We start from the raw sequence: 27,730 nt of genomic DNA on the forward strand, positions 1-27,730 counted from the left end.
GTGGCTGGTTTTAAGAAAGGCCAATAGGATGGACCACTGTTATTACAGATCAATTTTATTGCTGGACACAATGGTAAAGATTGTGGGGCTTGTTATTCTTCAAACAATTGAGGACTGGGCCCATTATAACAATATACGTAGTTTTGAGCAGTATGGGTTCTGGGCTAGACTGGAGACACAAGGGCAGTGTTTGCCCTAGAACTTTTAATAGGGAAACACACAATTGCCAAAAGGGCTCTTTGTACTTAGCCTTTATGAACCTCCGCAGTGCCTCTTATCAGGTAAATTGCTCCAAACTATGGGGTATTTTGCATACGTTGAGTCTACCCCACACAATAGTTGAATTTTTACAGGCCTGGCATGAGTAGCTGAAAGCTTCAAGTAGATCTGGACAGGAGGGGGAGTGCACTGAATCTTTTTTATCTGCTTAGGAGAATTTGGCAGAGATGTGTTTTAGCACCCATTTTATTTCTTCTGTACATCAGTGGGTTGGGCCCTAATATGGCCTCACAATGGAAGGACCTCCTGAAAGTGAAAGCTAGAAATGTGCGGTCTTTGCTTTATGCGTATGACACTGTCCTTCTCTCCTGAACACCAAATGGACTGTAGGGCCTTATTGATGCTTTTGTTAAGTATATGGATGAATTGGATCTTGAAGTGAATATCTCTAAGACTCACTATATGGTGTGTGGGAAGCCCCAAACTAGGCACATTATGGTAAAGGGGCAACTATCAGTTGAGTAAATGAGGTCTATCTAGGGGTACCCTTTGAATCCAGGGGTAGTTGGCTAACCTGTTTGGTGAAGCACTGCTCAAGCTTTGATACCACCATGGGAGGCATTTTTGGGTTGGCATCCAGAGTAGGGAACAAACTGATAATTCCACTTCCATAGGTGTAAAAACCTAAGAGCCTACCGATCATAACTTTCGGGGCTCAATATGGGAGTATCAGGATTGTTTACAACAAGAGGAGAACCAGTTCTGCAGACTATTGCTTGGGGTGGGCCCTAGTAGCACCAACTTTTTCCTTCACAAGGAATTAGGCTTGGGCTTTGTGGAGGATTGAATTAAGCTCGCTCCAATTCTACCCTGGGTCAGCCTTTAAGAAGTAGTTTTCTATTACCTATTCTAAGAGTCAAGCGTTTCCTACAATGTAGGCCTGCATTTTATTTTATTTGTATACTACATGACCCTGAGGGGTGTTTTTCTGTGGGGCCCTTTCTGAAATATGCATTACGTTGATGTAATTCTGTGAATTTTTACATTTTATTGTTACATTTTTTATCTTAATGTATTATTGTCTGTTTTATAGTGTTTTATATGATTTTTTGTTCTTTTACAATTGTTTAATAATCAAATAAAGATGAATTGATTGATTGATTGCTCTTGATTCAGGGGCAAAATCAAACTTTCGCCTGACTCCAAATTCCTCTTAAACGTTGAGCAATTCACACAGAAAAACCTAACACTTCACTTCTCATCCAGCATAAACCTACACAAACATGTTGACTAATTTCCACACTTTCTCTGACCAAGATCCGGAAAAAAGACTGACTCCGACGAGATATGCAAAGTTCTGCATGCTTTCATCGAAAGTTAGGACTTCCGTTGAAGGAGTTATGGATTCTAAATTTTCTAAATACTTTGGGTATATTCAATTTAAAATAAACTATGCCAAGTAGGCATTTTACTAGAATAGCACAAGAATAGATAGGCCAGGTGATACTACAAATGATATGACAGTTATATCATTGAGCATACCCCGTGTATGCCACCCCATAAATTAATGTGCTGACTAATATAGCCTGCCCACATGTGGATTAGTAACGTCCCTAATCACCTTTTGTGCCCAATCTGGAGACCTTTGTTCATAAGAGGTCAATTTTTGCTGCTCTGGCTTCTCCTCCAATAACCTCTATACCCATGTGACACATTAATCACAGCTGTGCATGCGTTTTTTGTTGGCCACAAAACCTGATCTTTTGACATGATATGCAGTCAACCAAGCGAGCAGCCAGCCCATGATGCACACAACTCTGGACATGCACAGCAGGGATTGGTTGCAGAGCCTGGTCTGCGACCAGGCCGTGCACTTATCCCACTAGACAGCAAACTGCCACTGCACATGGCCTCCATTTGTGCACAGTTTAAGTTGTTTACTGTGTCTGCCTTTGCCAACCCACACCATACAAGGCGTAAGTACATGTATAGCAGAGATTAACTAACTAGTTCTTTTGATGGCTACTTCTAATCGCAGATCCTCCACCTTTTGAATATTCCCCAGATGTCAGCCTGGATCTGGATCTTTTCAAGCAGTACCCCTGCATGCCGGTGGGGAATGTCGTGTAGCTCAGTGTCTACGTTGTTCCGCTCCATAAATGACAAGCTGCCTATAAGCGCCGTCCAAGCACACTGACGTTGTTCCTTTCTTCCCAGCTACCAGACATGGATCTGGAGCTATCACTTGACTTTTCAGAAGACTTTAAAAATGATGATTTAAACATTCTAATACCAATATGCAAGGGAAAATGTCACCCCCCTACAACCACAGTCTTCAAGCCTTGTAGGAATTGTTGCTAGGAAATGTCTCTAACAGATCCCTACCAGATTTGTCTTTGGTACTTGGGGTCAGACCATGGCTTCAAGGCTTGTAGTGACTGGGTTTAGTTGAACCCGAAGGCCATCAGAGACCTAGAGGCCAAGCTGTATGTCGCCAAACACTGGAAGACTCCACACCATTGCCGGTCACAGTTGAAGGAAAAAAGGTCCTGTTTCTGCTCTTGAAGTCATTCCGGTGCCAGATCTTCATCACAGTCGAAGTCATTGTGTAACTCAGAAAATAGGCACATGAAGTCCAACGTGGACTCCGCCCTTTTCCACCACTCTCAAACTCAAGAGAAGGTGCAAGGAGTGTCCCCGGTCTCGCCCCTGAACTTGCTCTCCTCCGAAGCCTACTCTGAGAGTCGTCTCGGGGCAATCCTGGGCAGCCCGAATTTCTAGGTCCTTCTGTGGCACCACAGCAAATCCTCTAGTTTTCTGCTGCTCTCTCTGGCATGCTTTCGGGCCCCAAGTAACCGTGCGATTCTGAGTGGAAATTCACCAATGGGTCCATCATCGGCGCCAGCTGGAACCTTTGAGTCCATTTTGGGCCCTTCATCAGCTTCTGGATGACATTGATCTTAGCACCACAGCCCACGTCAGACCCTAGAGCATAGTTGCTGAATGACAAAGCACAACCAGTAGTGCTGTCTGACTCCGACCTGACTTCTTTTCAACTTCAACTGAGGCTGAGTTCTGATCCCACTGGGCTGCAGTTTTTCAGCAACCCATAGGACTCAGACACTTTACCTTTGCCTCAAGGCTAGGTTGAGATCATTCACAATCTTTTTGTCACAGATTTTGATAATGACCAGTATAGTGAAGGAGATGAGTTTGGCCAACTATACGCTGAAGACAACTAGTATGATGAGGTGCGAGATGCCAGTGACCTAGATACTACTCCAGAGGCTGGACTGGTCCCATCTAGGCCAGCTGCTGAGGAAAATGACCCTTTGTAGTGATGCAAAGAGCGGCTGAGGTTCTTGATCTCCTAGAGCCTCCTATGGAAGTGAAAGCCAATAATCTCACCTAATTTTCCAGCTCAGACAGACCACTGCTGAGCCCCAGTTGTGTTTTAATGAGGCCCTTACTGACACCCTCCTTTGGACATGGTCAAAGCCATGTTCAGGACTGTCAGTAAATAGGCAGATAGTGAGGCACCACTGCACTGTCCAGGGTGAGCTGGCCTTACTAACATAGCACCTGACTGCAGAAAACCTAGTGGTGCAAGCATCTACAAACGGGGTAAACTCAAACGACTTCCCTACCACGCAACTAGATAGAGTCCAAGTGGCTCAAAACCTTTAGGAACCACATGTTCTCCTTCATCAGCCTGGCATTAAGGTCTGTCAGTGCCAGTTGCCATTTGGGGCAATATACTCATGCCCTTTGGGATACTGTTTATCAGCACTACCTGCTCTACAGTGCACCCCACCTTCATGCAGATCATTCAGGATAGCCATGATGCAGCAAATTTCACAATTCGTTGTGGGTTTGATGCTACAGATTGCCTTGGTTTGACCATTGGCACCAGTGTGAAACTCATAGACATGTCTGAATGAGATCTACTAGCTGATCCAGGGATATCTAATTGTCCCCAATGGACATGCCCTTTGATGGCTCTTGCCCCTTCATTGAGAAGACAGACTCGACAGTTCACGAGCGCTTTAAAGACAGACCTTACAAACAACATAGACAGGGGCAGCACACAGCCCTATCCTCAGCTGGTGAAAACCTCTTTAGTTTGTCCTTCAAGACACACACAGCCAACATGGACAGGGGCAGCATGCAGCCGTATCCCCAGCTGGTGAAAACCTCTTTAGTGTGTCCTTCAAGACACACAGCCACCCTGAAGGCAGGCTTGCCCCAAACAGTCATCACCAACTTGCAATCTACAGTGAACCTCCTAATACAAATGTGGTTATCTACCAACATGCCAAAGTTTCACCTGACTCCTTAGTAGATTGGAGCTGTTCTGGTCACAGTGCAGTTCCCTGCCTACCCCCCCCCCCCCCCGAACAGATAGCGCAGGACATTCGAGCTGTTATCCCAATGTTTCAGCTTATGTTCTGGATCTCAGTGAGGATGACTTTGAGGCTGGTGGAGTTCACAGCTTCCTGCATCCTGCTGGTAAAGCACCCCAGATGGCACACATGGGCATTGGGATCTGAAATCTGAGTGAGCACAGAATCAGGGAGATTTGGCTGACTATGTTGAGACCTCAGTTGGGTCAGTGGCAGTCCCCTCTCCCTCCTACTCCACCCAAAGCTAACAATGGTGATCGATGTATTGCTTCTCAGCGTGGATGCCATTTGGAAGAGTTGAGGTCAGAAGCATTTGGTCTCTAGTGGAGGCCCGACTCCAAATTAACCTCCTGGAGTTGGCTATCCTCTTGCATTGAAAGATCTCCTGGCATCCATTAAAGGGAGACTGGTGTAAGTGCTCATGGGCAACACTCATACTAAGTGATACTGCACCAAAGAGGCCGGGGTGGTTATGCACCCTGTGTCGGGAGGCTATACACATCTGGAAGTGGCAGGAACACCAGAGGATTTTCCTAGTGTCACAACACCTGACGGGATCTTTGAACATCAGAGAGGACGAACTCAGCTGCCGACGCCTACTGAATCATAAGTGGCAGCTACACCCCCAAGTAGTGCAAAGTCTCTTCCAAGAATAGGGAGAACCTTGGCTTGCTCTTTTTGTCATTGAGAGAATGTTCAGTGTCTGCATTTATTACGCCTGAGAACATGTTCTCCCTCACCTTACAATATGCCTCATTTGTCAGACTGGACCCAGAGCATTGCTAGGAGTCAGTGTGCAGCTCTATGCTTGCTCTATAAGACCTTGATGTGCTGAAGTCAGCTCCTTTCTGTACAAACCTTTTGATGTTGATCCGGAGCTCTGCTCCTGACTCTGCTGGTCATCTGAAAACGCGAAACATTTTTCGCAGTGTGCTAGGGAACAATGCCCGCACTAAAAATTACAGGATTTAGGGTTTTCTATGACTGCAGAAAGCAGATGTCAGTCACAGACCTCCATGACGTGTGCCTTTAATACATGTCTCCAACACAACTTGTGTAATAAACGTGTCCTAATGCATCTAATGGCGATTTCAGATATTTAGAGGTGTATGTCTCGGGACATAAGAAGTAGTTATGGTCTTCTTGCAGATTTCACTCCTACATAGTCGCAGGCCCAATCACTGGTCCATTCCTGAACTGCTTCACTTTCTGCCTAAAACACTTGTATAAGCCACCACTCTGCCTCCAAAAAGAAGGTTCAAGTACATAAAGATATAAGCCATACATCAAGGTCACCAGCCACAAAACCAGACCCTCAGTTGATCCTGAAACTTCCCCAGGCGGTTGTCCACCCGGCAACATATTAATGCATTCGAGGAGACCATGCCGCAATTTTTTTGTGTGCTTCTACCTTCCTCTTTTGATCCTTTAGACTGCACAAGCCTTAGAAGCTGCCAACCGGGTTACACCCAACAGATCTCTTCTTGGCACTGTCTATCCCCTTAGGACCTGTTACAGGGTCCGTTCAGACTCCAGTACAAACCTCCACTCTAGCACACAAATTCATACCAGTTCCTGACGCTCGACAACAGTGGATGGGCTGATGCCCATGTTAGATCCCAAAGTGGTATCAGTTCAATGTTGCAATACAAAATTACTAAAGCGCAACTTATTATCATGCAGCCTAAATCTAACACTGTGCATATTCCATGTTGCAGCTAACAGCCGAGGTGCAGTTATTTTTCTAGTTCACTCTGATTCCGTGCCAGACAATAGTGAACCCTAAGGATGATGCGGGGATGGCATGCCACTCTCATTGCACTGATGATGCTTTATACCTGAATTTACAGAACTCCTGTGGACATGATACTTCCCCTGAGACTGAAGTTATTTCACCTTCATGGACACCAACGGAGGAAAGTGCCTCATTTGCACAGGTGGTTTGGAGAGCAGCTGAGGTACTTGAATTACAGCTGCTCTGAGTGGAGACTAAGACAAATGCTTGACAGAAATTCTTCAGCCTGGGCCAGCAACAATCATGCCCTCAAAGATACTTTGATTGCTACCTGGTCGAAACCATGTTTTGCCCACCTGTTAGCCATCAGGTGGTCAGGTGCCATTGGTCAGCATCTGGTGATCATGTGTTTCTCACCAAGCACTGACTCCAGAAAGTCTCATTGTACAGGCCTTGACTTGTAAGGGGAACCTTAATAAATTTCCTACCAGCCCTCTGACTAGAGAATCCAAAAGGAATGGTGCCTTTGGCAAAGATATGTTCTCCTCTGCCAGCCTGACACTGCAAGGCAGAAACACAGTCTATTGGGCCAATACACATATGGCCTTTGTGACATAGCCAGTGAGATCTTGCGGATAGACACAAAGGATTCTAAGGCATCTCTGGTTTAGGCGGTCCATGAGGTTCAGGACACGACCAAGTGTGTTATCTCCACTGGTTTGAATACCACAAGCTGTATTGACAGGGCTGTTAGTACCCCGTTGTCCTACATAGACACACCTTGATAAGGTCCCGGATTCTCCCATGATGTTAGACATCATTAATGCATATGCCCTTTAATAGGTTTGATCTCTTCAGAAAAAAGACGATCTTCACTTTGGAATGCTTAAAAGACAGCAGAGCAACAGAGCATTCCTTGGGCCTGTTGACCCTTGCAAATCATTTTCCACACCTGTTCTGGAGCATTATGGGCTATTCTAGAGGGCTTGGATATAGGCAAAGACAGCCTTTCTAGCCGGTGATGCAACAGACAAGCCCAGTCGTGTCAGGGCAGTGAATGCAGAATCTGCAGAAAGTGTGGTGGCCATAACAAGAGTACCAGTCTTCTAACTCCTCTTCCCCTTCTAGTGGTTGGGTATGTGCCTCAGCGGCACATACCCAACCACTGGGGTGCATGATCCAGCAGTTACTTCTGGGTTGGTGAACGATCCATCACATCTGACGGATGAGTATTGCAAGTTGTTCAAAATGGCTACTCCCTACCATTTCTTTCCACTTCACCCAATATCCCTCCTACACCAGGGCAAATTTCAGATTAACATCTGCCCATCCTGCTTCAGGAGGGTACAGATGATGCTCTCCAAAGGTGCCAGAGAGATGGTACTGGATTTGGAGAAAGGCTGGGGTTGTTATTACCACTACTTCCTCATCCTGAAAAGGGACTGTGGCCTCGGGCCTACCTTGGACCTATGATTTCTGCATGTCTTTCTGCGGAAGGATGAATTAATATGCTCAAATTAGCTCAGATCCTTTCTGCTGTGGGCACAAGAGACTGGATGTTGTCCGTGGGCTTTCAGGATGTGGTTCATGGTGGGCCAGCATAATTTTCAACTTGCCATACTCCCCTTCGGCTTCAACAGCACCCCTCGGGTGTTCACGAAAGTGATGGTGGCGGTCACTGCCCAGCTTCAAAGGTCAGGAGTTCCTGTATTCCCATACCTCAGTAAATGGCAGCTGAAAGCGGGCTCACCATATTCAGTTGTGGACCACCTTTGGATGACAGCTGCCCGCCTAACATTGTTGGGGTTTACTATAAATGAGCTAACGTCTCTTCCAAATCGATCCAGAGGCTTCCATTCACTGGGACGATCCTGGACATGGAGTTCTAGGCTTTTCCTCTGTCACAACAGGTCCATGATATTCAAGCTATGACCCCAATGTTTTAGGCTCAATCATTGATCCAGGTAAGGATGGTTCTGAAGCTTCATGAGCTTCATGACTCTTGTCCTTGTGCGGTTGTCAGGATTCACCACACACAGTTACCGTATATAGGTAAGTTGGCAGTCCGCTTTATTCAACATGATACAACTAAGCCCAGGCAAAGTGCAATTGACCCAACTTAGGAACTTGAGCCAGGGAGTCTGATGAACTATATACCAACAGACCACCTATGTATTAAATGAGGATGGTGCTTTCCAGGCACCGCTCAGTCATTATTTGTTTTATCAGTGAGCTCTGAAAATCCCTTCACCATTGATAGACGCACACAGGAAATCCACATTATATATTTTAAAGTCTTTGGGTCTAATTTAAAGTTTGGCAGATTGGGTGTTCTGTCGCAGTGCTGATGGAGTACCCCTTACACCAAACTTTCAGTCCACCTGTCCAGTTTATGGCCAAGCAGATCAACAGTATGTCAGCATCGGAGCCTACCCCAGCCCTGTAGCAAATATATATCTCCCAGCGCAGTACAGGACATCAGGGGTAAGCCATCCAATCTTCCACCCAATTTAGAGTGAACGGTCTGTTGGCTTTTTTGTTCGCTGTCAGTTACCATCAGGTTTAACCTGGTGGGTCAGTAAAAAGAAAAAATGACACCCCAACACCATGGGATAGCAGGAGCCAATAGTTTTAAATTCTTAAAAAATAACTCCCTCTTTTGGAGTTTGTTTTAAAAAAATGTAAAACTTTGGAAAGGTTTGATGGCCTACTGTTGTATTTGATGGCACCCCCCAGCAAAACTTTTCCAGCATTGACAGGAACTGTTATGACAACTATTCCTGCCTATGTATGGAGATGTCCACTGGGCCGGCAGACATCTCTCAATTTGGTGGGCGAGTAATAGCAAGATGGCAGTCATAAATTTCTCCATCACCTTGTCTGCCTCTACTTCTTCTACCAACCCTTACATCAGGCTCTTTATTAAAATTACTATCCAAATTTAGATGAGATAATGTCTATAGATTTAATTATGAAGTTAAACATAGCCATAGAAAGAATTGCAACATTGTAATGGTAATTCAGTAATTCACTGCACTAAATGATGAAATGATTAAATCTTTCTCAGCACCAAAAGTACTTTACTGAGTTTCTTGAGATGGCCTCTAGCCCAAACACCTTACCTGAACAATATGCTTGTTGTTTACTTAGCTTTTGTACTTGAAGAAGGTCACTCTTGGTTTCTGATAATGGCACTCCCTTGCTAATAAGGACCTCCTGGCTCCAAGGTGCCTTAGGACTTCACTAGGGATGTTTGGAGATCAGCTCACAGAAATGTCTCAGGAAACTGAAGACTCCTCTGTGTCTAATTAATACCTATCTATAAATCTTACATTACATTTTTTCACATATATGAATAATTGATGCGCTATCAAACCATAATAAAAAAAACTTTATGTTGTGTGCAGTCAGCCACAATTGAAAAATGTGCACTCAAGTCAACAACTATATGAAATGTAATTGGGGTATATAAGCAGGGAATGCAAATATCAACTTATCCCCAGAATGATAGTTCGATAATTCTGAATATATGTGTATATACTTGTCTATGTGCATCGCTAAATGGAAAAGCCAGGCAAAATAACATATGTCTAATTTGACTTTGAAGCGTGGTACAAAAAACAAAAAATAATTAAAAAGGGGATAAGAAGCAAAAACTCTGGCTAAAGATACTGGTGATGTAAATTTGCAAAACGTAGTTCTTCAAACACATTTTTATTGATATCTTCCTACCTATACTTGTAACCTTGTTTTAAAAACAATCCAATACATTGTGATGAATATAATAATCCATGACAAGTAATCATTATTGGAAATAATAAAATGCAGACAGTCATGATTTGTCACTACTAAGATAGGAAACAATTTTCTGAAAACCTCTAGGACTGTTAATTGGAGGGACGCACAATGCTCCCATTGTCCAAAATAGTTGTATACTTTCCTTGGCCTGGGTGATCGAAGTATGTAGTTATATCCATGATAACAGAACAGCTCCTGATGATGATTATCTAGGTCAAGATATGGATCTTCATTGCCCACCGAAGCAAACAAACTCAAGTCAGTCATCTGTTCTTTTAACATAATTTGTGTCCCATGAACTTGCAAAAGGACCTGGAGTAACAATGTCATCCAATGAAATTCTCAAAACAGGGATCATTTCCGTAGGGCCTACAATTTGTGTGGGTACTTTTTTGCAAATAACACCACCAAGCCAAGGGAACACAGTGATGTTGACAGTATGGTAATCCCTTTCTGCTCTGTGAGAAGAATACTTCTGCAGTTCCTGAACCACAGGCAATAGCGTTAAACCTTTAGGAAGATGGCTCCAATGCACCAACACCAAAATTCTGGTTAATAATGTAAGTCACAAAAGAAACTGTGTTATTGCATCAAAGATCCAAATGTAGGACCATGGTGGTAGATATACCTGTTAAAGCCTCAGAAACACCTATGTATCAATCTGTAGCTTTCTGATTGTGTAATGCATGTTTGTTGAAGATTCGGAAACAAAACAGGCCCCGTTTTAGGATCTGAAGGTGGTTTGTTTCCAGAAAGCACAAATTTCTCTCATTGTTACTATTTCCACTGATGTACTTTTATTTGGTGGTGTACGTGAGTTTGAAGTGGCAGTTGTAGCAATCGTAGCTGAGCTTGCAGCAGGTTTACCTTTTAAAAATTATGCTCACATCGTGTCTGGATCAGTACTTGACGATGGGTATAAAGTGCAAGACACAGCAGGTTCAGCTGTCCACAGAATGGGGCCAATGATTTTATCATGATTGTGCTCTTCTTGGGGAAGCTACAGAATAGGGAGTAGCGTACTGGACTAATATGGAGGTATTTTGATGTTGTTCCCGGGCCGCTAAACAAACAAATTGGTCACATAATGCTTTCTGATGTGATCAACACCTTCCTGTTTTTCTTTGCCCCAGGACGTCATGGCAGGCTTACAGTGTGTGTATCTTCTACCCCAACTGCAGAAACAGGTAGCCTCTAATATCGTCCGAGCACACAATTGTCAGGGATGCATTCCTGAACTAGCACTCCATGTTGGACAGCCACCTTGTCGGCAGCTTTATCTTCAAAGTCTTTTCAGTGCATGGTTTTCTCTGACTTGAATATCCCGTAATAAATCCAATTGTGAAACAAGGTCTGCTGAATCAGTTTTAGATTCCGACATTCTTCCAGGGAAATCAAGAGCAGGAACTTACATTAAAACATCTAAGTAACATTTGTAAAGGGTTTGGCTACCTAATACTCCTCCAGGCAAGTTACTAAGTGCTCACTTAATCCTACGAAGGTTATGACACCACGGCAATCCTGAGTGCAATACCCTAGCAGTTAAGGCTTACGATAACATACAGCTGGCTCGTTCAGCCACACCTTTTGGTCCCAGATGGAAAGGGTATGAGTATAATCGTCATATTTCCAGAGTACATATAGCATCCATAAACACCTTCTTGGTGAACACAGGACCATTGTCTGAATAGAAATTACTGCTCCCCTCACTGCTAGGTACACCATGTCTGTTATGACAGCTCAAGCAGTGGCAGTCTTTCGTGGCTACACAAACGGACCCTAGAACAAGAATTGACCATAATCACAATATACTTATATTAATTCATTATTGCTAGTGGTCGAACATGACCGAGGAAGACGGCACCAATGGATTTTTTCAGCGATTACTAATGGAATAGCAGTGGCAGTCTTTTGTGGCCACACCCAAAGGAATATAGAGCAGGAAATGTATTTATATTGATTGATTATTGGCAGTGGGCCACTATGATGAGGAAGATGCATCAAAAGGTTTTTCAGCTATCAAGAGGGGAGTAGCAGTGGCAGTCTTTTCTGGTCACACCCAAAGGACTCTAGAGCAGGAATTGACCACAACCAATATGTATTTATATTGATTTATTATTTTCAGTGGGCCAACATGATCGAGGAAGACGACACCAAAGGGTTTACAGATATCACGAGGAGAGTAGGTGTTGGTCTTGCAGCAACAGAATGCTTAATTTGTTTGGCAGAGTTACTTTGCTGTACATACTTTTAGCATTCTTCGGAAAATAAAGCCACCAGCATCATTGCTGTAGTACTGACACAGTAGCAGTGGTGACAGCATGAGACCAAGCTAACCTTTTGTGAGCTGATGGTCTAATTTATATTTCTGATGGATACAACTACCTGTGGATTCCTCACCTGATGAATACTCCCATGGCGCCAGCATTTGACGGAAATCTTCTTACTAGTCTCTGCACGTCGACGAGGACGTCACTCTAGCCCACGCGACGCCGTCTGACGTCATACAGGCAATAAGAAGTCCTCGCCGACGTGCCGATGACAGTTCCCTTTTTTCCGTGCATTCGAAACGGTTATCTTCGAGGGAGTTACTGTTACCTTCGTGGTTACAGTGTATTGTCTGCTGCGTAGTCTTCTCTGCGGTAACAATGTCTCAGAGGAAGTCGGGTTTCAAGCCCTGTCGAGAGTGTGGGGGCAAGATGTCAGTTACAGATCCTCACTCCGACTGTCTATGGTGTTTGAGCTCCGACCACGACGTCTCGACTTGCGATTCATGTCAACACATGAATCCGAAGGCCCTCAAAGAGCGCGAGGCCAAGTTATTCATGGCAAAGTCAAAGAAGAAGGAGAAACATCATAAGAAGTCTTCTTCGCCAAGGTCTCACCGGCGTCATCGAGACTCCCGGCGCCGTAGAGACTCACGACGTCACTCCAGCAAGGAGTCTCATTCGAGGTCACCTTCGGCTCGGCGTCGGAGGACTTGGGAGGTCAGCCCCACGGTCACGCCGCATCCATCGACGCCGTTGCCCTCTCCGGCGTCACCGACTTCACCTGGTCAGGCGTCAGTGATTGAGGTGGTGCAGCCTCTTGTGTTTTCTCCGGCGTCGCAGACGTCGAGGCCGGCGTCGGGGTCGCCCTCGATCCAGGCACCCCAGTATCCGGCTTTTCCCACTCCTGGAGCCGATAGTACCGCGTTTCTTAATGCGATGTATACCATCTTTCAGCAGATGGCTCCAGGAGCTGCTCCGGCTGGTCCTTCGGGGCCCTTGGCCTTTTCGTTGGGTGATCCTGCGCCTCTTCGGCCGGCACCCTTTATGCCCTTTCTCCCTTTTGGGAATGTGGGCTCGGCGCCGGTGCCGGCGTCGGTGGCCGCTCCGGTGGCTTCGGATGTTTCGGCCCCGGAGGTTGCCCCTCCGTCGAAGTCAGGATTTTGCCCTGTGACTCCGGTTGGTCCATCGGCTCCAAGACCTCGTCCTCCGGCTCCTGCCTCGGCGCCGAAGCTGCCTGTGGCGCCGGACGCGGCGTCAGATGCTTCTGGAGATCGGCGCCGTTCTTCGACGTCGGCGGAGGCCATGTCGACTCCGCGTATCGAGGAGAGACTTCATTCGAGGAGGCGTGCTCTCCGTCTTTTAGAAGAGCAAGAGTACCAGCGAGTCCTAGAGGAGGGAGAGATTGAGGACTCTGGAGACGGACTGCATGGTCTGGATACAGCCAGTGGGCTGGACACTTCCCCTGAGTGGGACCTTTCATCTCCAGGGGAATATACGGAGGAGGCTGCTTCCTTTCATGCTGTGGTGAGGAAGGCAGCGAGCTTTTTGGACCTGCCTTTGCCGGTGGCAGAGGCAAAGCAGAATTTGCTGACAGAGGTATTGCATCCGGCCTCTGCTGCAGCTGAGCCTCTCTTGCCATTTAATGAGGCTTTGCTGGATCCGGTGTTGGAGGTGTGGAAGAAGCCGGTGTCTTCCTCGGCCGTTCATAGGGCTGTGGCCAGGAGGTATCGAGCTGCACCATCTGACCCTGGCTTTCTCTCTAGACACCCTACGCCGGAGAGCTTGGTGGTGCAAGCCTCCTGTTCCTCAAAGTCAGCGCCTGGTTCCTTCCCGACGGTGCCTGGAGACAGAGACTCCAAGAAACTGGATGCGCAGTCCAAGAAAATATTTTCGTCATGCAGTTTGGCGTTGAAGGCCACCAACGCCACGTGCATTCTGGGGAGGTACATCCATGCGCTGATGGATGATATTTCGTCTTCATTCACGGAGCTTCCCCAGGGTCTTTTGGATGTGGTCTCGGACGCCCAGGCTGCCGCGACCCAGATTATCCAGTCTGGGCTGGACACGACCGACTCGGTGGCCAGGGCGATGGGCACGGCTGTGGTGGCAAGAAGACAGGCCTGGCTCCGAAACTCAGGGTTCTCTGCGGATGTGCAGTCGACCCTGCTGGACCTCCCGTTTGATGGGGACAGACTGTTTGGAGCCAAGGCAGATTCGGCCTTGGAACGATTTAAGGAGAGCAGAGCCACAGCCAAATCGTTAGGACTGCAAGCTCCTTCTTCCTCTGCCTCTTCTAGAATTTTCAGGAGGTTTCGGGGATTTGGGCGTGGCTCTTATTCCTCTTCCTTTCGGGGGAGGTTCCAGCAACCCGCCTCTTCCCTCCCCTATAGGTCATTTAGAGGGAGGGGGAGGGGTGGGGTCCGTACCAGAGGAGCCTCTCAACAGCACTCTGCCTCTTCCTCGTCCTCTGGAGGGGTGCAGCAGGGGAAGCAGCCTTAGGCTTCCACCGTTTCCCACTCACTCCTCTCCTGTAGGGGGAAGATTACAGCGTTTTCTCCACAAGTGGAGGTCTATCACAACGGACACTTGGGTTCTCGGCATTGTGGGAAAAGGCTACGCCCTTCCCTTTCGGGAGTTCCCGCCCCTCATCCCGCCCCGCCCATCTTATTGTTCAGAAGAACACCTCCTGTTGCTAGAACAGGAGGTTCAAGTCCTCCTTTCAAAGGGCGCGGTAGAGTTGGTCCCAGAGCAGGAAAAGGGTCGAGGTTGTTACTCAAGATACTTCCTGATTCCCAAAAAGGATGGTCAGTTGAGACCAATCCTGGATCTGAGGATCTTGAATTGGTTCCTCAAACAGGAAAAGTTCAAGATGCTGACCCTAGCACAGGTGCTTTTGGCGTTGAACAAGGAAGATTGGATGGTGTCTGTCGACTTGCAGGATGCTTACTTTCATATCCCGATACTCAAGTCGCACAGGAAGTATCTCCGGTTTGTGGTAGGGTCGCAGCACTATCAGTTTGCGGTCCTCCCGTTTGGTCTTACTTCAGCACCTCGAGTCTTCACAAAGGTGATGTCAGTGGTTGCGGCGGAGCTCAGAAGGAAGGGGATAGCAGTATTCCCTTACTTGGACGACTGGTTGATCAAAGCCAAGTCCCCGGAGCTTGTGTCGCATCATCTGCAGTCAACAACCCAGTTGTTGTTCGACCTGGGCTTTTCGGTGAACGTGCCCAAATCTCACCTGGAGCCCTCTCAGCGCCTCCTGTTCATAGGGGCAGTACTGGATACAACATTGAGTCGAGCCTTTCCTCCGCCTCAGCGGATTCAAGATATTCAGGAATTGGTTCCAATGTTTCGAAATGGAGCGGTAGTTCCAGTCCTCAAGGTCCTTCGTCTGCTCGGTCTGTTCGCCTCCTGCATTCTGTTGGTCACGCATGCTCGCTGGCACATGAGGGCTCTTCAGTGGTGCCTCCGAAGGCAGTGGTCTCAACACAAGGGAGATTTAGAAGGTACTGTCAAGATCTCCAGAGATGCTGCTGTGGAATTGAAGTGGTGGATTGCGGGCAACAATCTTTCACAGGGGAAGCCGTTCGCGCAGTCGCCACCAGTGGCCACAGTAATAACGGATGCCTCCACCCTAGGATGGGGAGCTCATCTGGGGGATCTGGAGATCAAAGGGCTTTGGTCTCCAGAGGAACAGGTGTTTCATATCAATCTGTTGGAGTTACGGGCTGTACGTTTGGCTCTCAAGGCCTTCCTCCCATCCCTTCGTGGTCAGTCGGTACAGGTCCTGACGGACAATACTACCACGATGTGGTACATAAACAAACAGGGAGGAGTAGGGTCGTACCTTCTCTGCAGAGAAGCTCTTCGGCTATGGTCCTGGGCAAAGGACCATCAGATTTGCTTGGTGGCAAATCATCTGGCCGGGGTCTTGAATGTACGTGCGGACAGTCTCAGTCGCCAATTCTCGGCAGACCACGAGTGGCGTCTCCATCCAGATCAAGTCTGTTTAATCTTCCAGATGTGGGGGTTTCCTCGGATAGATCTGTTTGCCACTCGGGAGAACGCGCATTGCCCGTTATTCTGCAGCCTCCAGTATCCGATGCAGGGAGCGTTGGGGGACGCGTTTCAGATAACCTGGTGCGACCAGTTGCTTTACGCGTTTCCCCCCATACCCTTGATTCCTCGAGTGTTGAGGAAAATTCGCCAAGACCGGGCCCAAGTCATCTTAATAGCTCCGGATTGGCCAAGGAGGGTATGGTACTCCGACCTTCTCCAACTCTCACTGTGCCCTCCGCTCCGTCTCCCTCTCAGGGCAGACCTCCTCTCGCAGTCGCAGGGGCAGGTTTTACACCCCAACCTCCAGAGTCTGCACCTACATGCTTGGAGATTGAACGGGGCAACCTGAGTTCCTTCTCTCTCCCGCCTGATGTAGTGGATGTTATCTTAGCGGCCAGGCGACACTCCACTAAATCTATCTACGCTAATAGGTGGTCTAAATTTGTTATGTGGTGTGGAGAGAGACAGATTGATCCCTTACATGCTCATCTGTCACATGTTTTGTCTTTTGCACTGTCTCTAGCGCAGAAAGGTTGTGCAGTAGCTACCATTAAGGGTTATTTGTCGGCCTTGTCAGCCTTCATTTGTCTTCCAGACCAACCATCGTTATTTAAATCCCCTATTGTTCTCAGATTCTTGAAAGGTCTTCTGAATCAATATCCTCCAAAACCATTCGTTATGCCTCAATGGGATTTGTCCTTGGTCCTGACTTTCCTTATGGGGTCCCCTTTTGAGCCTATGCATTCTTGCCCCTTAAGGTATTTGGTTATTAAAACAGTATTCCTGGTAGCTATAACATCTGCAAGGAGAGTGAGTGAGTTGCAGGCCTTATCGGTTAAACCCCCTTATATAACGTTTTATGGGGATAAGGTGGTGTTGAGGACCAAGGCTGCTTTCCTTCCGAAGGTTGTTTCACCCTTCCATTTGGCTCAGACAATCACTTTGTCCACGTTTTATCCTCCGCCTCATCCTTCAAAGGAGGAAGAAAGACTACATCGCCTGGACCCAAAAAGGGCGTTGAGCTTCTATATCGACAGAATGAAGGATATCAGGCTGGAGGATCAGCTGTTTGTCGGATACGTGGGCAAGAGGAGAGGAAAGGCAGTCCACAAGAGAACACTCTCCAGGTGGGTTGTTCTTTGCATTAAAATCTGTTACTCTTTGGCAAAGAAGGATCCGCCTGAGGGCATTAGAGCTCACTCCACCAGAGCTAAGTCGGCCTCTTCGGCCTTGGCCAGGGGTGTTCCTGTGGTTGACATCTGCAAGGCCGCAACTTGGTCGTCCCTTCACACTTTTGTGAAACATTACTGTTTGGACTCTGAGGTCAGAAGGGACGGTCATTTTGCACGGTCAGTGCTGCAGGATTTCTTGGTTTGACCATTTAGGCACCCACCGCCGGGCGTGGTACTGCTTTGGGACTCTATTCATCAGGTGAGGAATCCACAGGTAGTTGTATCCATCAGAAGAACGAGTTACTTACCTTCGGTAACGACTTTTCTGGTGGATACATTAGCTACCTGTGGATTCCTCACGGTCCCACCCGCCTCCCCGTTGCCTTTTTGGTCTCTCCAAGCAATCCTTGAGTGTGCTCCTTTTGGTCTTCAAAGTTGCAATACATTTTGCATGTATGATATTTGTATATATGTGTATATTTATATATAAATCTATATATATATTGGGTATATACATGATTCGTATGTATAAATATATTTATTTGTTTAAAAAAAAAAAAAAAAAAAAAAAAAAAGGTTATATTAAATCTACAGCTATTTTATTGCAATGTTGTGTGATTTACAATATTAAGAGATGTTGCTTTGCTCTTTCATTGCATTGGGTTATTATTATTATTCTCATGCACGTAAAAAATGTTGGTACTGTCATCGGCACGTCGGCGAGGACTTCTTATTGCCTGTATGACGTCAGACGGCGTCGCGTGGGCTAGAGTGACGTCCTCGTCGACGTGCAGAGACTAGTAAGAAGATTTCCGTCAAATGCTGGCGCCATGGGAGTATTCATCAGGTGAGGAATCCACAGGTAGCTAATGTATCCACCAGAAAAGTCGTTACCGAAGGTAAGTAACTCGTTCATCTGTTCCCTGTCCCCAAAGGAACTTTATTTTTGGTGAGGCGTTAAGAATATTTAGAAAGGAAACCATCAGGAAGCTTTTTCCTTTCACTGTTGCTTGTATTGCCACTATCACTTCTGCATTGCTCTTTGGTTGCAGTCGAATTACAGCAACAACATTAAAGGTTTGCACAGCTGTGTTTGCAGCTAAATCAGCCACACTGTTACTTTTAGATTGAATTCCTTCAATTTTATGGGCTATAGTGTGTTATACATGACCAATTAATGCTTGTCCTGTAGAATAGCTACCTTTCCCTACATCTGTTTTGTTTTTATCAATTTACTTTTTAAATCTCTGAACCCATTCATGCAGCAGTACGATAAGTCAACATTGTAAATTTATAGAAAGAATGCTTTAATCTGACACACTCAATGTGTACACTGATGAATCAGCCTTCTGAAGTGCAAGTAAGGGATTATTGATTTCTGATATTTATTCGTGTTTCTGTGTGTGGAGGAGGGTGTGCCTTAAAGTTGGTATATTTAAAATATTTTCTGCACCATGGCAAAAGCTGCAGAATATTTGAGTTTACTACCAATTGCAGGTTACACAGTCATCTTTGTAGAACACGCTTTTATACACATATATGTGTAAGATGTTTGTGGTACTGTAGACATTTCTGTGTCCCAAGTGAAGGATCATATTTGAGTAATTAATTCTTAGAATAGCTTATCTCGCTCAGCATTGTATGGAAAGTAAGCTCTTCCAGTGTTTAAAACACCAGAAGGCATGCAACTTTTTCAGTGAATTTGGAGGTTTTAAAGTAGCACACCTCAGTAGGCAGTCAGGTGCCAATCCTTTATACGCACTGGATAATTCACATCCAAGGAAGATCACATTATGATACCCAATCTTAGGTTCACAGAAATATATTTTATACCCATGTTGGGCTAAAAGAGTCACTGTTCTGTCCACCCTAGCTTGGTTTCCTGTTATCATCATCAATGATATACATGTCATTGATATTTGATAACACCTGAGGATCTTTTGATCTTTCTATAAGTTATCCTAAATTCTTGCCACAGATAGTCCAGTGTTGTTCTTATAACCTAAGGGCAATCTTGTGTAGGTATGTTGAAATACGCTGACCAAGAAAATAGTAATATACTGTGATTCAAGCATTATGTTTTGACTAGAAAACCCTATGTTGTTTTGTACTTTTTCCTAAGTAAGTTAGTTATAAGTCCAGTGCTGCAGAGCCTTTTGCACTAGTATGAGCATTCAAATTGTTACAATCCACTGTGATTCTGTAAGAATTGCTGGTTTCAGCACCAGAAAAAGGGGAGTGTTTATGGTTTGATTGACAAGGTACTATTACATCCAGATATTGTAGTTGGTCTAAGATGACCTTTCTATCGCACTTAGCTTCTGGATACTGAGCCTGCATTTATGGTTTAATCCGTAAGGGAATCTAATCTAGGACAGATTCCTTGTCCCATTCTCCGTGATTTTTATATAATGCCGAAGTCTGTTTTAAAGTCCACTCGTGCATATTTTTCCCTTAGTTCTTCTGGTTCTAAGGAGGAAAATACTTCCATTGTTGCCTCCTCATCACAAGGTGCATTCCTTATAAATAAAAATGGAGGCTAATCTTCATCTGCGAAAATTAAGTCCGAGGCATTCACTATATTTGACCAAAATACTGCTTTTATTTAGCGCAAAATATGCACTCCAATCTGTATTTCTACCTCGTATAGCCTATCAGGGGGCAATACATGTCCATCTGAGCTGGAATCACCACCAGATGCTCTTTTAGACTTTGTTCCACTATAGTTATTTCCACTATGCTGTGCAATAGCACTACTGCCCATGTTTTTTTCCATATAAATATTTGCAGTATCTGAGCCATGTTTTTTCTTTGTTAGTCCAGTCACTTTCTTTTTCTTAAAATGAGCTTTTGAATCCCCACTTTTCTTTTCTTTTGTCGCACTAAACTCAAAGTTGAATGCTAGTACTTTCCCACTTTTTTTGTCTGACGTACTCATCACAGGCAATACTCAGTTCATTCACTCCTTTCTGCTTTTCTACTCTACCTAGAGCCCTTCCAATTAAGGGAAAGAATGGCCGTCAGTGTACTGATATCAATCTGTCTTTTTAAATGTTCATGATCCCTCAAATTGTATACAACCCTACTTTAGCATTCAGCTTTTTCTTAATTTCCAGTGCTTTTTTTTTCACTGAACCCTCAAATAAATTTTTCGCTTTCAGATGTATTTCTGCAGCATGAGTACCTATATTGTCTTGACCCACCGAGGGGCAATATGATTAATCTAAAACCAAACACATACCAAATCAAACAATACATATATATCTGATAGAGACTTCTAGCTGCAGATTCCTTACCGTAGAATTTTCCCCCAGGCGTCAGACTGCATCCAGAGATTTTTCTTCGAGCAATACCCTTGCGCGTCGGTAGGTGGTGTCGGTCGACTCCGCAGGCGTCGTGGTCGCCGTGATGATGATGGGAGTAGTACATAGACGCTGCCATCGCGCAGTGACGTCAGTTCTTTTCTTTCCGCGCCACGCGCTGATCCGGAGAGAGCTACCCTATGCTATTTTTTGGCCGAATTCGACCATTTTGTCAAGCTTTTTTAGTACGACTTTGGTGCATCGAGAATGTCCCCGAAGACCGGGTTCAAGCCTTGTGAGGACTGCCATCGGACGATGTCAGTGACGGATCCTCATTGCGTTTGCCTGTGGTGCCTCGAGTACGACCACGACCCGAAGTCGTGCTCCGAGTGTCGGGCCATGCACCCAAAGGCTTTGAGGGAGCGGTCCCTAAAGCTGGCGGCCCGTCACTCGACTCCGCGTAGGTCCCAGTCTCGCTCGAGGGGGAGGTCTCGAGATTGGTCGCGGAGTCATCACCACTCGTCTTCTTCTAAGTCCTCGGGTCAAGGTAAGAAAAAGAAGTAGTCGAAGAAGTCCCTTCACTCTCCGACTTCACCCCGTTGCTCGGCCGACGCGATGCAGGACGAGCGTCCACGCACTAGGCCTCCGTCCTTGGAGCCTACGTCTGGGTTGACTGCGCGCTTCCCTGAGTTTCCCGGAGCCGGAGCGACTCCCGCCCAATTTAAGGAGTTTTACGAGGCCATGCGCCTCATCTTCGGGTGTGCCGGCCCTGATACAGCGCCTTCGGGCCCAAGGGGTTCGGCTGAGGGGCCTTCGGGTTCTGTGCAGACAGCTTCAGCCCTGGCCACCGAGGTCGCCTCCGTATCCATGCGGATCCCCACTGGCGCCGGTCGCACCATCGAGAATTTCCCCGGCGCCGGGTCGATTATCGACGCTCCAGATGTCGGTAGTGCCCACTATCAACGTCGACCCAATTCTCCTCCCTGACGACTCGGAGCGGCGTCAGCCGACGCCACCATCGGCTTTGGTGGGCCCTATTTGACCGAGATCAGATTCAGACCCATTTTCCTATGGGTACGAATACAGGGTGGAATTGGAGGGGTTCCTGGACCCTTATGAATACCAGGATGACTCTACTATGGACTGGGCACAGGACTTGGGTGAAGCCAGTGGTCTGGATACTTCTACTGACGCTGGCATGCTGTCTCCTCCTACCGTGGCTACGGCGGAGGGAGCTACTTATAGTATGGTGGTTAGTAGGGCGGCTGAGGTCCTTGGCCTTGAGCTATCTACTGTGGAAGTCAGGTCTAATCTCCTGACTGAGGTGCTTCAGCCTGGGGCTTCTACTTCAGAACCCCTTCTCCCATTCAATGATGCCCTCACTGATGTCCTTTTAGGTACATGGTCCAAACCCAACACAGGGGCTCCTGTGAACAGGACTATCGCTCGCTGCCATCGGCCCACGCAAAACGACCAAAAGTTCCTGTTCCAACATCCTACACCTGAGAGTTTTGTAATCCAAGCTTCCTCTTCTTCTGGCGCGTTCCCTTCCACACCCCCGGATAGGGAATCCAAAAGGCTGGAACAATTTGGTAAGAAGTTGTTTTCTTCCTCCAGCCTAGCACTGCGGTCTGTTAACACTGCATTTATTTTGGGCCATTATTCCCACTCACTGTGGGATACGGTTGCACAAGTCCTGCCACAGATACCGGAGGAGGTCAGTGCTTTCGTCTCCCAAGTAGTGAAAGATGGGAGAGACGCGGCAAAGTTCACTATCTGTTGTGGGCTGGATACGACCGACTCTCTGGGCAGATCGGTTGCGACGACAGTGGCCTTACGGCGCCACGCCTGGTTACGTACTTCTGGCATCTCGGGGGATGTCCAACAGTCACTCATGGACATGCCCTTTGATGGCACCCGTCTCTTCGGGGACAAAGTGGACTCGGCCGTGGAGAGATTCAAGGATTCCCGGGCTACGGCTCGGTCCCTTGGTCTTTCCTCCGTCACACACCAACCACCATCTGCTTTTCGCCCCTTTCGTGGACACGGAAGGGGCGCTCTGTCGCGTCCTCAACCCAGCCACCGTGCCCTGCACACTGGACAGCCTATGCGTAGCCGTGGACGCGGAATCCCACGTGGCTGTGGGACAGGGAACCAGAGGTTTGTCCAGTCCGCCTCTGCCCCCGCTGCAGCCTCCAAACCTTCCTAGTCCGCCCCCTCACTCCCGCCCAGTTGGTGGCAGGATCCGCCATCACCTGCCCCACTGGGAACATATCACCACGGACGGGTGGGTTTTGCAGATCATTCGGAAGGGCTACTCCCTCCCTTTCAAATTTGCACCACCACACATGCCACCATCCTTCCATCATCTTCCAGAGGATCATTTGGTGCTTCTCCGCCAGGAAGTCACAGCTCCCTTGGCCAAGGGAGCTATAGAAAGGGCCCCTGTGCCAGAAGTAGGTTGTGGTTGTTGTTCCCGCTACTTTCTGATACCAAAGAAGGACAAAGGCTTAGGTCCTATCCTAGATTTTCGGGACCTGAACTACTTCCTCAAGAAGGAGAAGTTCAAAATGCTTACCCTGGCTCAGGTTCTGTCTGCCTTGGACCCAGGAGACTGAATGGTAGCGTTGGACTTGCAGGACGCTTATTTCCACATCCCCATCCTGCCTGCCTACAGACGTTACCTACGATTCGTGGTAGGTCACAAGCACTTTCAGTTTACTGTGCTCCCTTTTGGCCTTACCAGCACCCCTCGGGTGTTCACGAAAGTGATGGCGGTGGTTGCAGCTCATCTGTGCAGGTTAGGGGTCTCAGTCTTCCCCTACCTAGACGACTGGCTGTTGAAGGCGCCTTCGCCCCTGACAGTTGTCTCCTACCTTCAGGCTACAGCGAACCTCCTGCTCCAGATGGGGTTCACTATAAACGTGCTGAAGTCACACCTGACTCCCTCTCAGACGCTCCCTTTCTTCGGAGCTGTTCTGGACACAGTGCTGTTTCAGACTTATCCTACCGAAAAGCGAATCCAAGATATTCAGGCTATGATTCCGATTTTTCAGCCTTGGTCGTGGGTTTCGGTGAGAATGACTCGGAGGCTGCTGGGCCTCATGGCCTCCTGCATCCTGCTAGTAACACATGCCAGGTGGCATATGCGGGCTCTGCAGTGGGACTTGAAGTTCCAGTGGGCGCAGCATCAGGTAAATCTCTCCGACATGGTCCAGATCTCGGAAGGGACTGCGAAAGTCCTGCAGTGGTGGCTTTTGAATCCCGACTGGGACAACAGCAGATCCCTCTCCCTTACTCAACCAGATCTCTCTATAGTGACAGATGCGTCGCTTCTGGGGTGGGGTGGCCACATGGGAGAGGTGGAGATCAGAGGCCTCTGGTCTCCGGCGGAGTCGGGACTCCACATAAATAAGCTGGAGCTCCGGGCGATCAGGCTTGCGTTGAAATCATTCCTTCCCTCTCTCAGAGGGAAAGTGGTGCAGGTGTTCACGGAAAACCCTACCGCCATGTGGTACTCCAACAAACAGGGTGGGGTAGGGTCCTGGATCCTTTGTCAGGAGGCACTACGTCTCTGAACATGGCTGGAACATCAGGGCATTACCCTGATGGTTCAACATCTGGCGGGCTCTCTCAACACCAAAGCAGACGAACTCAGCTACCGACGCACTGTCGATCACGAATGGTGTCTCCATCCGGAGGTGGTTCAAGGTCTCTTTCTCAAGTGGGGAGAGCCTTGGTTAGATCTGTTCGCCTCCGCAGAGAACGTGCAATGTCAGCTATTTTGCGTGTTGGAGTTTCCAAGGCGGCACTCGCTCAGAGATGCTTTTCGTCTCGAGTGGAGCTCCGGCCTCCTTTACGCCTTCCCGCCTATCCCTCTTCTGCCCAGAGTTCTCAAGAAAATCAAGTACGACCGGGCCCAAGTTATCTTAGTGGCTCCGGATTGGGCTGGAAGAGTGTGGTATCCAGAGCTATTGAGCATGTCCATCGATCCTCCACTCAGATTGCCTCTTCGGGCAGATCTTCTGTCGCAGCAGCAGGGGACGGTCCTCCACCCGAACCTGTCCAACCTCCGCCTTCATGCGTGGAGATTGAGCGGCAACAGTTGACAGCATTTGCCCTTCCACCCGAAGTCTGTAATGTTATCTTGGCAGCCAGGCATCCATAGACTAAAACTGTATACGACTGTAGTTGGAATTAATTTGTGGCATGGTGTACCAACAAATCTGTTGACCCCCTTTCTGCCCTTCTTTCAGAGGTTCTTCTGTTAATTCTTTCTTTAGCCCAGCAGGGTTCTCCATTGGGCACCCTTAAAGGGTATTTGTCTGCCATTTCTGCCTTTCTTAGGCTTCCTGATCCGCCCTCACTCTTTAAATCTCCTATTGTGAGTAGATTCTTAAAAGGGCTCACCCACTTATTTCCTCCCAACCCCTTCATCATGCCTCAGTGGGATCTTAATCTTGTACTTACTTACTTGATGTGTACCCCCTTTGAGCCAATGCATAATTGTCCCTTGCGGATCCTCACCTTCAAAACTGTCTTTCTCATTGCTATCACCTCTGCTCGCAGGGTGAGTGAGCTTCAGGCCCTTTCTTCAAAGCCTCCATACTTGTCTGTACACCCTGACAAAGTGGTGTTACACACTAGAGCTTCCTTCCTTCCTAAGGTGGTTACACCATTTCACGTAGGCCAGTCCATCACTTTGCCTACCTTCTACGCACCCCCACATCCTTCCCATGAGGAGGTGAGACTCCACCGTCTGGACCCAAAAAGAGCGTTGGCGTTCTACCTCAATCGTACTAAAGATTTCCGGGTGGACGATCAACTCTTTGTTGGCTATGTGGGTGCAAAGAAAGGGAAGGCGGTGCAAAAGCGTACCATCTCTCGATGGGTGCTTCTTTGCATCAAAATGTGCTACGCTTTGGCTAAAAAGCAACCTCCTGAAGGTTTGCAGGTTCATTCTACCAGAGCAACTGCTCCGTCCACTGCGTTAGCACGCGGAGTTCCTGTCCTGGATATCTGTCAGGCAGCTACGTGGGCATCCCTGCACACGTTTGCTAAGCATTACTGCCTGGATAGTCAGGTTCATCGAGACGGCTACTTTGGTCGTCCGGTCCTGCAGGACTTTCTAGTGTGATCTTGGTTCGCAGCCCACCACCGAGGATGGCATTGCTTGGGTATCTATTTTAAGGTAAGGAATCTGCAACTAGAAGTCTCTATCAGATGTACAAGTTACTTACCTTCGGTAACGAAATATCTGGTAGAGACATATTCTAGTTGCAGGTTCTTTACTGCCCACCCATCCTCCCCGCTTGCGAACTGATTTCTAGAGACAGGGATTCCCTCTTTCAGGTCCTTAGCTCTGGCGGACCAATCTCAGTTTTCTTAGCAGCTCTGCGCTCTGGCGTGGAAAGTCGTTAAAAGAAACTGACGTCACTGCGCGAGGGCGGCGTCTATGTACTACTCCTGACGTCATCACGACGCCTGTGGACTCGACCGACACAACCTACCGACGCGCAAAGGTATTGCTCGAAGAAAAATCTCCGGATCCAGTCTGACACCTTGAGGAAAATTCTAAGGTAAGGAATCTGCAACTAGAATATGTCTCTACCAGATATTTCGTTACCAAAGGTAAGTAACTTGTACTGTAATTGTTTGAATCTAAGTGAAACTATGTCCGCCACCAAGATGATCCATGCGGTGAGCCAAAACCATTAAATACTCACTCCATAGGCCAACATAATCATTTATCTGACAATACAGCACTCTATGCAACAATGCACATAAAAGTTCACAAATCATGTGAAACATAACAAAGGAAAACTATAAATCAGCCAAGTGACAAAGTACTCATGTTCCATGCCAGGTGGTAGTTCCTAAAGTAAAGTTTGAGTGCAGCACTGTGATTTAAATAAAACTAGGAAGCATCTGTGAGAGCGTCTACAAAATTTTGAGGTTCCAGCCTGGGGCCTGGGAGACATTATATGGTGGGAAATCTGCAGTAAGAAAGAGTATCCACCAGAAAGAGCATTATAAAAGGTAAATAATTTGTTATTTGTGTTACATGTTTGGGTGTCTCTACTGCGCAAAATACAGTTGTATAAAACTTATAATTTACAGAGAAACGCAAAATATGGGAAATATTTCATGGTTCACTGTGAAATGAGTGTCATCGCCTAATGACAGACCCCAAACCTCTAAGCACAGCTTTACAATTGTCAAGGCCACTAGGATTATGCAGAAACGTTATGTAACTTATGAGTTAAGAAAACAAATTATGTGGCAAATTCGCAGACAATATTACTTCCATCCATCTGAGGTAGAAACAGCATTGTTAGTGAAATCTGCAAATAATGTGGCAAATAAGTTGGATCCACATTTCTGTGATAAATACTGCAGACAAAGAATCATACAAATCCACTGGCCTCCTCACCACTGTACTTTTTAAATCAACTATTTATTCTTGAGAGGTAAACCTAGCCATTCTGATTTTAATAAGTGCCCATAGTTAGCTACACTTTGAAGAAAACAGCCTTTACAAGCTGAGTACCCCAAAATAAGCATGTAACATAGACGGCATTAACCAACGTATAAATGATGAGAGGCAGCATGCCTTATGAAGTCAAGTTTCTTAGCAGAGACCACACCTGAGGGCTCTAGAGCAACCACTGGGTGATAGACCTGCAAATAACAGCTATAGCTACCTTGATAGCGAAGACAACATATAGGCCAAGCATCCTTTAGAGTAGAGCTACCCTCCAATACTCTCAAT

The sequence above is a fragment of the Pleurodeles waltl genome, chromosome 11, assembly GCF_031143425.1.
Source record: "Pleurodeles waltl isolate 20211129_DDA chromosome 11, aPleWal1.hap1.20221129, whole genome shotgun sequence".
Classification (NCBI taxonomy): domain Eukaryota; kingdom Metazoa; phylum Chordata; class Amphibia; order Caudata; family Salamandridae; genus Pleurodeles; species Pleurodeles waltl.